General features: G+C 34.2%; 1 protein-coding gene, 1 long non-coding RNA gene and 1 other non-coding gene across 11 annotated transcripts in view; 1 reads left to right on the plus strand and 2 right to left on the minus strand.

The window, feature by feature from the left end:
* LOC126859019 (xaa-Pro aminopeptidase 1-like) overlaps window positions 1–14,251 on the minus strand; it is a 32,856-nt gene that overhangs the window by 7,952 nt on the left and 10,653 nt on the right. The window contains exon 1 of one of the 9 annotated variants that reach the window (XM_050609901.1): window positions 10,782–10,987. The exons of the other annotated variants lie outside the window; for them this stretch is intronic. The gene's annotated coding sequence lies outside the window, so the exon portion shown is untranslated. Of the gene's footprint in view, window positions 1–10,781; window positions 10,988–14,251 lie in introns of those variants that run through there. 9 annotated transcript variants of the gene reach the window in all.
* On the plus strand, window positions 6,184–9,642 carry LOC126859067 (uncharacterized). The gene is made up of 3 exons (XR_007688749.1): window positions 6,184–6,350; window positions 7,402–7,776; window positions 9,138–9,642. It is a non-coding gene; the product is annotated as an uncharacterized LOC126859067 (long non-coding RNA).
* On the minus strand, window positions 14,179–14,251 carry Trnaa-agc (transfer RNA alanine (anticodon AGC)). Its single transcript has one exon. It is a non-coding gene; the product is annotated as a tRNA-Ala (tRNA).

Genomic DNA, 14,251 nt, shown 5'->3' on the forward strand with positions numbered 1-14,251 from the left:
TATGTATCGTTATATATTGAACCTTCACCGTCATCTTACACACAAGTAGCATATATGTTGAATCGATCAAATTCGCTCTTGTCTATTTTTTCCTTTCTCACTTTTTTTTATCATCCGATCTATCTTTCCGCGACATCGCATCGAAAAAGATGCATCGTCTATCGTCGTGTTCGCGACAAGAAATCATTTTCCTATATGAATGCGGGGAACGGATCGAATATAATTCGGGCGAGATATCATGTACATTGTCGCGTATTTTATCATTAATGCACCATAACTAGGTCAGCGTATTGTTTAATTTAATAATTTAACGTAAACATCAAGTAATATTAAATATATTACTAGGGAAGTAGGAGCGTGCAGTAGGAGAGTTTTACTCCAATGTAACCTTACAATTTTCAGCTTGGTAATTTTCTCTATAATTTTCCCGTATGCTGTAAAGGTTACATTGCTTATTCCTCTCATCATTTAATTCAATATTTACGAATATTTTCTTATCCTCTTAAGTTATTCTAGTTGACAAAGACGTTCCATTCGGAGGAAAGAAATTCCATTGTATTTTATATGCAATAGAAATGGCACATGGGGAGAACTCCTATCATCAATAAAATAATTTTATATATTTCATTTTTTATCGTAAGATAAAATGTTTTTCATCATAGATTTATGATCATATGGAAAGAATGAAAAAAGAGTGTCAACTTACAATAAAATATTGTATTGTATTATTTCTTATCAGACGAAAAGAAGTAAATGATACAACTTAAAATGAAAAATTCTAACATGTCATTTATAATATAATTATAAAAATAACAGAAGCTAATTATACTTTTTCATAGATGATTATTTCGAACATTTCACAATTTGCATGTTATATATATATAATTACGTAGATTAATTAATAATTAATTATATCACACATTTTATTCTAAAATATTTTTATTTCAAACTGCAAGAAAATAATAACAGCATATAATGATGACAATGCTCAGCAATTAGCAATAAGTATTTTGTAAATGTTCAAAGTAATCGTCTTTCTCTCTCTTCTCTCTCTCTTTCTTTTTCTTACTCTCTCTCTTTCTCTCTTTCTTTTTCTCTCATATGTAAGTATAATAAATTTATAATAATTCTATAAGAATAAATAATAAATTGCACAGGTTTTTTTAACCGTTATGTTGCATCAATTTCTCATGAAAAAGGAAGAACGAATAATAAATACAAATTTAATATTATATTAAATATACAAAAACTTTAATATTATTTTAATATTATTTTGCATTATATTAATGCTTTAAACCACAATTATTCTATGACGCCACTATAAAAATATGAATATTCGTATACATATATAAGATTCGGCTCTCTGCTTTCATGTGACAAAAGTATCTGTAAAAAGGCAAATGACAATATGACATGCAGACAATGATTCCGTAGTATACGCAGCGTTTATCCTTTGCTGTTTCAAATTTAATTTCGAGAGTGCTCTTCTCTTGTCTCGCCTTTGCTCGCGACCATTGGTTCGTCACTCGCTTTACTGTCCCAAAGACACCAGGCTATCATGAATCTCCGGTTACTCTCGGACGCAGAGTAGGGTAGCCTCAAGGAACGAAATCCGGAGATATATGTATGTATATACATACATACATACAGCGAATCGATGCTGCGGAAGCGCATGACGAGAAGGCAAGTTTTCGCCAGGTATTATGGAGGGCGACTTGACGAGGCCAAAGCGATTCGCCTTCTTAGTTGGTACCACGTTGCCGCTGTCGATCTACCATTTGTTCACCACTCACTTTCGTGCTTCTACCTGATCCGGCTGGTAGAAGGATGAAGAGCTTAAAGGGCGATCGACGCGAATCCTGCGGCGCAATGGCCGTGACTTATAATATCTCGAATATGTCGCGTTATTCTCATATTGATTACTTACAATTAGACCAAACTGCTTAACGCTGTATGTCATCGGGCCGATGAAATTATTACATTTGCAAGATAGCATTTCTTAATAAAAATTATATAAATGAATAAATAATTTAATAATGACTCTAATAATCTTTAATAGTAAGATATATATTCTGTGAAACTATGATTATATGTATAATTGATGTTGAATTTATTGATAGCGATGTATAAATTTTTAAACATTTAATTATGCAGTAATAATAATACTAATAAGCATAGCAATAATAATATTTGCAAACAGGCATATCAAATTTCTAAATAAAAATTATTATCAAGGATCACAATATATCTTCGGCCGTTAATATCTTCGGAATAATTTTGCCTTTTGTTATCTCATATTGGTATAGATATCTCATTGTGTGAATCGTGCGCCCAATATCTATTAAATGATGTGCAGAAAGAGAGATGATCGAGATGCTGCGAGACCGGACTATTTCTCGAGATGATCTTTAGCATCTATTGAACAGGCTCGCATAATCTGTAAGAACACGTCGTGATTTCATCTTGTGCCTGTGGACCAGTTTGTTGCTTGCAGCTCACAGTCAGTCCCTCTTGCTTTCATTCAACGCTACTCTCCTAGTAAGCAAAATGTTAGCAGTGCTGTTAGCAGTATGCCGTTAGTTCGACAGCAGAAATTCAGTTAGAATATGTTGCGGTAGATTAGCATTGACTGCATCCGCGTTAAGCTTGTATTTTCTCGAGATAGAGTTTCATAATAAGCTTAAAAATTTGATGTGATTAAAAATGAAAAAGATCGCTGATGATGCTAGTGACAGATGGAAATACATATATGTATATGATTTCGTGAGAATGCTTTTGTTTTTACGAACAAAAAAAAAAAAATTATGCGATTCGACAATATCTTAAATATCAAAAAAGTTTTAACATGTTAATAATATTCGATAGCTCATATTTTTATCTATATTTGGAGATAGATATTGCTATATAATTAATTAATTTTTTATTAATTTATTTTTATATAACTATTCTTGAAATATTTTGTGATGTAAAATCTTTCTAGCAGAAATTATCTATTTATCTATCAAAAACGTATACACTAAGCCGCGCGCTGATATGCTATGAATCTGTGAATAGTAATTATGCGACGTCTCGAGATGATCTTCAGTATCTGCTGATCAGGATCACATGTAGTTACAAGTAGTCAGACGATTTATGATATTTGCACCTCTCGTAATTGTGTTAGTTTGTTCCTTTGTTCGATTATCTACTTCCTCTATGTTGCCTCAGTAAAATAATTATCATTTTATCTTCCAGTGATTCTGAAAATTTTCTCGTTAGTGTCACGAGACGGTTTCTGCTCTGTCATCGATGTATCGCGTCTGTCATCGACTCGTCAAATTTATGAGGCTCGTCGTCGAGGAACGAAGCGAGGAATGTCGGACTAGCGATTCATGCGATCGAGAAAGTATGGACGTTGAAAAAGACGAAAAGTCGAAAAGCCGGTTAAGCATCCCCTTTGCTTAACTATCAGGGATTCATCTTCGGAGACGGTTAGTATGGCTTCGATTTGGGATGGCTCGAGGCTTTTTGCAACAGGGTAGTAGAAAGAGAGTTAGAGCATTGAGGGTGATTCTATCAATTATTTCACATAACAAACATCGCTGTAAAAAGTTCAACAACTTATGAAAAATATATGGAACAATAAGTATTCATTTATAATGAAGAATGAAAGTATATCAAGTTTCCTTGATAATAAATGAGATTAATGAAATATTTTCTACAAGTCTATGCATATAAAAAAATTCAAGAAATTTTCGTTTTACAGTGATATTTATCCTTAAAAAGGGTATGTTATATCGATATTCGAAAATATTTTTTTGTCGCCTCTTTTCTTTAAACTTATATCAGAATTGCATGTGTATATATATATATATATATATATATATATATATATATATATATATATGGTATACATATATCAATGGTATCGCTTAATCGCAAAGATAAGACAAGAAAAGAATATTTGAAATTGGATCTGAAACAATAAAGAATGAATATGCATGATATAAAATTACAATGTGTAATATTGTTACTTGTATTGTTACAAATAACTTCTCCATCAAAATCTTCGAAAATTAAACATATTAAATTAAATGTATACATTAAAAAATATATTATACCTAAACAATAACATAAAAAATAAAAGATTAATGTATATCACAGACTCTTCACAATGCAAATACAAAGAAGTATATCAATTGATTAAATCTTTATTGTTATGTATACATATTTATCTTCTAAAAAATTATATTAGTCGCTATAACATTTCATGGGAGAAAAGATACAAATAGAGCTGGAACTAACTATTTTTATCATAATGATATTAATGCGTACACGCCACGCTGACCGTTGTCACAAAAAAAGGGAGACTCATTACTACCCCTTGCGGCGCACATACGCGCGCGCATATCCCTTCACCTACCGTTGTCCATCGGACGTATTTTCCACGCAGTTGCATTCATCGCACATGTTTGATACACATGAATATATGTATACACTTGTATACATACAGGTAGCAACGAGGGCGACGAGAAGCCGACGAGAGGCGGTGCGCTGGCGCCGTCAGGCATCATCGGCGGAGATCGATAACCCGGTAGAGAAGGGGGATAAAGGAAGGGCGGAGGGAGGAGAGAATCGGTATACATATGCAGAGCGGAATAACGAAGGGAGAAGGGAAAGGGCGGACGGGGAAAGAACGGCGAAAAAAGAAAAACGGAGATGACGGTAAAAAGACATCATAAATCACTACCGTCAGCATTCCCTCGTCCAACGTCACCCCTCGTTCTCGCCACCCTCTCCTCCTCCTCCAACGACCGACTCTCGTTACTCTCTTCCACCCTACGGAATTCGAACGGCTTCCCGCCACAGACCGCCTCGCGCGCTATACGGCCCTGGCCGTAGTGAGATGGTCGCCTGCTTAAGTGGCTCGTTTCGAGCTGCCGTCAAGGCCGCAGACCTCGTCTCCAGGCGTTTATCGGCCGAAAGTCGCGTTGCGAAAAAGATGCGTCGCGAGTCCCAGGTTTTTAGCGGCTCCTTCCGACGGACGAAGCGTCGCCGGTGCCCGCCACCGTGCCAGGGTAGCATCCCGCGTTGGAGGTGCATCCCTACATCGAATACCGCGAATGCGCACTTGGCATGACGAAGGGGTTAGTAACCGTGCAACCGGAGCGAAGGCTCCCGCTGCGACGCAACCGCGCTAATGCGCTGCAATGGAAATAGAGGAAGCTGATTGGTCGCTACCGCTACAGCGCGCGACCTTGACAGATAATACGATGCCACGTGTTGGGAACACGTGTACGGATCAACGTTATTTATATAACGAAGGTCTTGATTTTCTATCTCCATGACATCGAGTTGTTAAATCTTTAGATATGTCCCTTGTTCTAATCGAGGATTAATATTTTTAGACACGCGATAAATAGAAACAGTGCTATATATATTATATTTTTTCATTTATTCGGATTGTATATGACATATGAAAAACGTCACTTTACTTCGAGATTCTACACATATAATGGGTATGATCTATCTCGAGAAGTTTTAATGTATAATACGAGTACGTATGTACATGAGAACATTACAGCACGTGAAGAGAGAAAAGACGAAGATGGTATAGTTAAGAGGACTCGAAAACGATGCGCGACAAAGAGGTTTACTATTGAACAGGAACACAGAATATAAAAGGATCAGAATGTAGTTAAAATAATTAATGTAAATAATTATACCTATCGATAATATTGTCTATTATCTAACTTATGAAGCAAATGTAAAAATTGAAAGAAAATACTCGCGAAATATTCTTTTCAATTGATATATCGTTTATGCATTACTAATAATATAAACAATGTAAAAAGAAATAAAAACAATTATGTGAATTTGAGATTGTAATATAAATTCTCATATTAATTATTTAGAATACATAATTGTAATTATGCAAAAAAGGAAGAATATTGATTGCGAATCATCATGATTGATGATTGCCTGACATTCATATTCATTTTTACACACATTAAGAGACAGGAACTTGATATGATATTAAAATATGATAATATGTATGTTAACACTTCTTGGCGAAGATATAACAACGTGAAGATGATTCGGCAGCACAGAACGAATCAACGATTTGACACTGTGAATAAGGAGTAAACGCAGATCCGTGAATATCGGATCGGAATAGGAATTCCCGATTGGTGCGTGGAACGGGATGACATACGGAGCTAGAGGTGACGCGTTTCCCGTTCCGTGACCGCTCGCCGTGATAGTGACAAGCGGTGAGAGAGATCGATAAATTGTACGGAGGCTAACAATAAGTCGCGGCGCGACCCGATGAAAACGCGACCGGAAACGGAATAGGCCGCCATCAGAGGAGGGTAAGTTTTAACCGTCGGCTTTCCGTACGTCGTCAGGCGAACTCGTAAAATACCCCTCGCGAGATTAACGGGAATAAGGATATGAAGGAGAGCCTGCGAGGCCAATGCGTTCGAATTTCTTTTTCGCCGATCGCCAATCGCGGCGGAAATGCTTTGTATTTATTGGAAAACAAGGGCGGTTCGGTAGCAGGGTAACACGAGGGCACAGAGAGTGATTTTCAAGCACCGCCCCCTCGGCGGGGGTAGCGCATTTGACGCAGTCAGTTGGTAACCGAAACGCAGTCATCGGCATCAAGAGATGTTTGCCCTCGTTGCCCTGGTCGTTCGACCTGAGAATGGCCCGACAGATGTTTGTGGTATCTTTACAACCGCAAGTGCCTCGAGCTGGAATTACTGCTCAGAGTGCGAAAATGTCATTTATCTGTTTAATTATTGTATAATAATTACATACGAATGTAACGGTCTATCAAGAGATTATAATTATAACATAGTTTAACTTTTTTATGCTCTCCTTTTTCTATCCAAAATATGATATACTGTGTTCTGTATAAGAGCGTAGCCGTGAACAGCACATATAACTTATCTTTTTCATACACTGATTGTTAATACGAAATCAAACAATATCGATGAAATTTGTAATTAATAAAAAATTATTATATGTATATAAAATAGAATAACAATTTTATTTTATTCGCATATGTGTGTTCCTAACACATTTACTGTACTTATAAACACATTTTGTTTGAGGAAAAAAAAAAATGCAATTCTTCCTATCCATATTAATGAAATGTCATAATGAATGTATGCACAGATGGTATACGTTTATAACAGCTGAACCTTTTGCGAATATTTTTGCAAGTAACTGTCTCAGAATGTTTCAAAAAAAAAAAAATAAATAAAGTTTTAATAATTTAAATTATCATTCACGTGAATTATTATTATTATTATTATTAAACGATGTATATGTTGAAGGCTATTTATTCTACTTTCTGTAACTACGCTTTGAAAATACAACATACTTTATTTTATATGAATATTGCGGTAATATTAGGTGGGAGAGAATCACCGAGGTCGAGATATGATGCAAAATGACGAACTTAATTTTACCAAGGAGATTAATATAACGTGACAGCGAGGAGGTGGCCTACGCTCGTTACCGCGATATTAGAAGAGTATCAACATTGCGGGTGTGTATGTCGACTCTTTTATGATTAATCAAGAATTGGCTCCAGTTTGTGCTACGATTTACCGATTTAGCATTGCAAGATACCCAGACAGAATTTATGATACGGGATCTATGTGGAATGAAAAGCCCGCCAGAGCGAATTAAAGTCATTCGAGAAGAAATGGGTTAGAACAGACGAGACACTCGAGTATTAGGAACGTAGGAGGATAACATTGGTTCCTGGCTCGCTGATGTATCTAAGTGTGTATATTATAAAATATTGCACGTAATTGTAACAACATAATATTCTTCATAAAAATTCATCCATTTATATGTTCTATACATTAAAATCGAATAAAACGAGCGTGACAGTGCGAAGCAGAGAGAGTTATTTGTGATATTTCATAACTTATTTACATTGTTAATGAAGTATCTCCGTATGTAATACAGTTGCAACAAATTGCCATTTTGTAAAAAATAATAAAAAAATAAATTTTTAAATTTGTTACAAGAGATTACGATGCCGTACCGATAAATCACGCGTAATTTATATTGTTGTGTTTAAAATACTTTACAGTTTGATCTATCTGCAGTGTATCTATATCCGTAAAATAGCAACATTTTTAGTAATTTTTTCTTTAAATTTACACAATGCAAAATATATAGAATGGCGAAATAATTTTCAATGGACAGAAAAGAATATTTTGCAAAATTACAAATTAAATGCGCGCGAACCGCACTCATGCATAATTGCCAAAATATTTTTTTAGCTGTCATTACACCGCGCGAAAAGTTGCAACAATTTGCTGTAAACAAGCGACAGTTTGCAATTACACAGGAAAACAGAAGCTGCAACGAAGGCGCATTGGCGAAAAGCCGGGCGCGTTACATTTGTAAACGGAACTCGACACGCAACATAGTAACCTGGTACACGACGCGACATTTTGTGTTAAAAAAACGCGAGTTCCAGCTACATCGCGTGAATTCCTACGCGATATCGACTTGTTAATTAGCTCACGAACAACTCTGTTCGTATCGCGCTACAAATGTCAAAGACTAGGAACTAATTGACTTCAAATTAATCGAACTGTAAAAGCCGTCATCTCTTTTCTTCATTACATTTTGTTCATTTTTCTTCGATTGCGTAAAAGATTTCTAACTGTTTCGAAAATTATTGATATCTCGTTACTTTGTTTTAGAAAAGGTAGACTCTATAATGTGATTAAAAAACTTATTAAAATTAAAATCGAGGATTTTATGCGATGTGCTTTTAAAATATAAAATTGTCTTATATAATAATGCAGTGAATAATAATGACTGAATTTTAGAAAAAAAAATTACTCTTTGCAAGATACTTATATTAAGTTGTTGATAAATATTCTCTTTAATCTTTATTCTTTTTAATCTTATATTTTTTCGGACGAATAATTAGAGAAGTTTATTAAACGAGACAAGAAGCTTCACGCATTGACCGACACACAAACTTTATCTCGCTAAACGCTAAAGCATAATTTTGGCACCTGTATAAATTTGCAACACACATTTGCGCGAATGATGCACCGCACCGATGCGAGTCATTCATCTTACTCCCACCGACAACACTGACCATTTTTTGTTTACAGATATTGGATAAGTGACAGCGCGACGTAGCAGGGCCGTATGAAGATACAGGGGGATCATGTTGTATCGGATAAGAGGCGGAGCGTGAGTCAATGTCGTGTTCGTGTCCGGACGCGAGAGTGGGAGCATTAATTAGGGTGGAACAATAGAGAACGAGAATTTTTACCAGGGTCGCATAGCGCACAGGAGATCGAGGCGTGGGAGTAGTATCATCATCGATGTCTGGGTCCCGGTAGAACTGAAACCATCGCGAGTCTCGCGCGAGGAAGATAGAAAGACATCTCATTCCTTTTTCCTTTTTTTTGCGCCAATAAAAATTCAATAGTTTATATAACGTGTTTTTCTTTTAGTTCTTTTTTTTTTAATAGGTACATTGGATATGTTTATATTTTATATAATAGTTATCGTAGAAAATTAACTGTACAATCGTAGGTAATGATGATCTTTTCGCGACTGATTCTCTCATTCAGCGTGAAAAAACCAGAACTTGTCAAATGTAAGAAAGGGAGATGAGACGCTAATATATATTATATAAGATTTATAAATGTGTTTGTGTGTACTGATTAACACATGTTTGAATGCGCGTAAAAGTTTCCACGTGATTTATCGGCGATTTATTCGCGAAACATTTGTACATTAAAAAGTTTAATAGTAATTTACGTAAGCAATTACGCAACGTCTTCTGCGTATCGCAGCCTGCTCATCCATGCGCAAAGTTTCTGTCATGCAAAATTTAACATATCATTTGTCAATCTTTTCATAATGATTGCGTTGTGCTTCGATATTTGCGATGAGTATTTTACGAGAATTAAAGTAAAACAGCAGAAAATGAATTTTGGCCTTTTATAAAAATAGAATCCACCTCCGATTTTAAATTTTGGTATTAATTTAAAAAAATTTTGGAAATTCTCACATATAATTTAAATATTTACATACGAAGAAATAAATATGTTTATTTTTCATATTTTTTCTAATACAATCTAGAGAACAAATAATTTCTTCAACATTGCTCTTTCGTTCTCTCATTTATATGTATATAATTATACAAATATTCCTCGATTCACCGAATTAATTCATACTGAATTAGTATTTAGATTCTAAAAGCGCGAAGTGATCGGTTTGTTAAATTCCACTCGTAAATTAATTTATATAAAGATAGCAGAGAAAGCTTCTATATATATATATATATATATATGTATGATTTTATACAATCCATGATATATTTATTATACATAAATAATATATTATTTATAGTTATAATGTTTTATCGGATTAGCAGGTAATCGCCATTAACAAATTGCAAAAAAAGTTTCTATTGCCATTTTCATACGACAACACTACTGTGCTGCAAGTATTATAACAATATATCTTAATTCTATCTTTCTCGATTTTAATCAAATTTTTTGACAGTTTAGGGAAAAATTATTAATAAACATTATATTCTAAAAATCTTTACAATGATCGTTTAAAAGTGCATATATACTTATTTGATATCTCTATGAGAATATTAATAAAAATAGCAATCTCTCACTAATTGTCAGTGAAATAAATAAAAGATAACTATTTCTCTTGGATAAACAGACGCTTTATCTTAAGGACAAGGACATCGAGGAATAAAGGGCCTGGGGGGCGATGCGTGGCCTTACCAAGGTATCAGCCTCTATAGGGAGTGTTCAAAGGGCCCGAGAGTTCCCCTCGCCAGCGAGCATCGTGCACACCATAGCGACGCGTACGTACGCACGCACGCACGTGTTTCCCCATAGGTTTGACACGCTCGCGCGAACTGCTTAGCCTTACGCACTGCTGCGCGCACATCGGTTATCGGGGAAACATGATCTCCGGTTTGCTCCTTTGACTTCTCCTTTACTCCTTTTTGGACCGAGGCCGAAGCCTGACTGTGGTCCAACTGTGCACGGAACGCATAAACAACGAGTATTCTCGAGAAGCTTTGCGCGCGCAAGCGGCGAATACGAAACAATGATATAAGTTTGCTAGCAATAATAATATTGTAATAGAGAACAGAATAAATACAACAACTATGTACGTTCAGTATGTTCAGTTTTTATATACATATATATTCTTATTTAAATTAGTTTGGTAAAATTATTTATTCGAAAAATTCGAATTTTCTTAAATTTTTTTCCTATTCTTTCTCTTGTCTCAAATTTTCTGAATTAATTCTCCTACAGCTCATATCAGAAAAAATTTTGGTACTACTATTATATGATCATGTATGTATGACAAAAATTCAAATTCAAATTAATAAAATATAAGAATGATTATGTATTTATAATCAATCCATTTTATATACAAGAGAGAAAAGAGAGAAAGAGAGAAAGAGAGAGAAAGAGAGAAAGAGAGAGAGAGAGAGAGAGAGAGAGAGAGAGAGAGGAGGAGGGAGGGAGGATTTTAATAATATTATATTAATATTATATTAATATTATTATTATTTATAAAACAAGAGAATAACATTTTTATGTCTGAAAAATTTGCAGCAGATACACTTATGTGACATGGTTCTTAGGACTTACATTTGCCGCGCCGCTGCGCGTGTCAGACGTATTACGTCACCATATGCACACACGCATTATTAGGGTTGCAGGATGTGTCAAGCTTCTTCTCTCCCCATCGTATCTGATTCATGCACATATATACGCGAATATGCGCGGCGCGACTCCGCTCGTTCATGCGGCACTTTGTGTCTCTCGCACGTGTCACAGGCACATTCGCAATAATACTTGCTAAATACTGAATGATACTGATTACTGAAGCGCTGAACAAAGAAAAAACATGCGGAGCAACAGGAGAACACGAGTCGCGAGGGGTTGAACGGTAGGCCTATATACGCGGGCATTCCTTTCATTGACCCTATTACGAGAAAGTGGGTCAACTTTTGGGGGTTGACATGTACTTTGTTAAAGTCCAATATCGACGCAAGCAATCATTGCATAAGATCAATTCATACAACGCGCGTATATATATTCTCTTTCTCTTTTCCTTCTTCTTTTTCATTATTAACATTTGATCAGCGTGATTGATAAAGTAAATTCAATGATTTTTGTAGATTTAAAAAGCAGAATCCCCCCTCCCCTCCGCTCCGAACTGATTCATTAAAAATTTTGCATATTTTTCTTAATGTTGTCAATCTATTCCCTTTTTTGCCTTGTTTATATAAACGTTTACCAACTTTCAGTTGGCATATCATTATTGTTTTATATATATGTATATCTAATTTATATTTAATCGAAAGCATATCCACATACACACAAGCAACTAAATGAAAATAAACTTCATAAATTATGTTAATATATTGGCACGAAAAGTCAACAGAATAATAAAATTATCATCAGCATTTCTATGTTTAGATATCGCATTTTCTATTTGACTTGTTTATTTGAACGATAAATTTATTTTGAGATGGAAAATTTCAATTTTTCAAACACTAGAGAACACATCAAAATTATATCATTTTTAAGATAATTATTAATATTATCGCAAAGTTAGATCGAAAATATATTAACAAAACTGATAGCAAATCTACTATAGCACATTAAGATGAATAAAGTCAAATAATTGATAAATTTTCTTTGAAAAATTGAAATATTTAGTATTTAAGAGAAACCGATTTAATCATATTACATTTATTGTCGAAATAAATAGCATTATAAATTTTATCGCATGGTTATATCGAAAAAAACTAAGAATACTGATAGCAATTCGTTAATAGCACATTGAGATGAATAAAGCTAAATGATTGATAATCTTTAAAAAAAATTGAAATATTCAATATATGAAGATAAATGATTTAATCATATTGCATCCTTTATAAATGTGACAGATTAGCAACAGTGCTCGAGGATTAGGACCAGAGAGCGTGAAGGAAGTTCTGGGACACACATAGAAACAACACATACAAGACGTAACACATACGCACGCACGCACATACATATACACAGATACAATTGATGTCGAGTATTTTAGCTATGTGTTTAGATTAGAAGGCGGATTAGGAGTAGCGCGTAGTATGTGAACCAGCATCAGTTTATCTGATCCCGCGGTTGTTGGTAAATCACGGTTTAGAATTAACCGGGGAACAGACTAGTCGAGAAGGTGGCCAGAGAGCTAAGCGAGCTTAGGCCAGCGCAGTAGAATGTCTAAATGCTATACCTGCTGCGACGCGATGTGATTTCAACACAACGGACTTTCATATGTCGGCACGATACAATCGTGTCAGAGGAAACCTCGTGATTACCAGTATAAGCACGGTTAATCAATTTTATGTATAATCATTTATTTTGCAGAGAGCAAAAATAAATTTCTTCTTATTAATTTAAAAAAAAATATTATATAACGAATAATTTGATAATGTAATATTGTATATGTATATATATAAAATAATAGATCTCTCTTTCTCTTGCAAACTAAATAATGAATCGTTAAAAAAATAACAATGCAAATATTTTTATTTTTACACAAGTGTCAAGTTGTCTGTTATAGCAACTCTGAAATGAAAAAGAGTTGAGAAGAAAGTTTTCAGAGAAATTAATCTAAATTAATTAATTTCTCTAAAGTTGGATATATATATTCTTTTTTTGAAAGAGAGAAATTGCGAAAATGATCAACAAATTTTTCAGTGTTTCAAGCACATTAATTCAAATTAATTATTGTTCTATTCAGTTAACACTATTATGTTAAAATTAAAAAATCAAAAATAAATAGTCTTGTGTGTATTATTTTATTTTTTTATCTGCCAATAAAAAAATTCTGTATATCAAAATTGAACAAGATAAACAGTTCTAGTTTCAGTTCGATTAGAGCTAAAAGATCGTGTTTTTTCTAGTAAAAAATTTGCAAATTAATAACTTTTTTTATAATTATGATAATCGCCTAAGTTATTCTTAAGAAAAATGTAAAATAATTAATATAAATTTAATTAGTACAACTCTGAAATGAATTTTTTTGAATAAAAAATATATATATAAATGAAATAAAATATTATTGTATACGAAATCCTTCTAATTAACTAAAATGTAAAAATTATTTTGGAGGCGCCGGGTATCGATCCCGGTACCTCTCGCATGCTAAGCGAGCGCTCTACCATCTGAGCTACGCCCCC

The sequence above is a fragment of the Cataglyphis hispanica genome, chromosome 2 (assembly GCF_021464435.1).
Source record: "Cataglyphis hispanica isolate Lineage 1 chromosome 2, ULB_Chis1_1.0, whole genome shotgun sequence".
NCBI classification, from domain to species: domain Eukaryota; kingdom Metazoa; phylum Arthropoda; class Insecta; order Hymenoptera; family Formicidae; genus Cataglyphis; species Cataglyphis hispanica.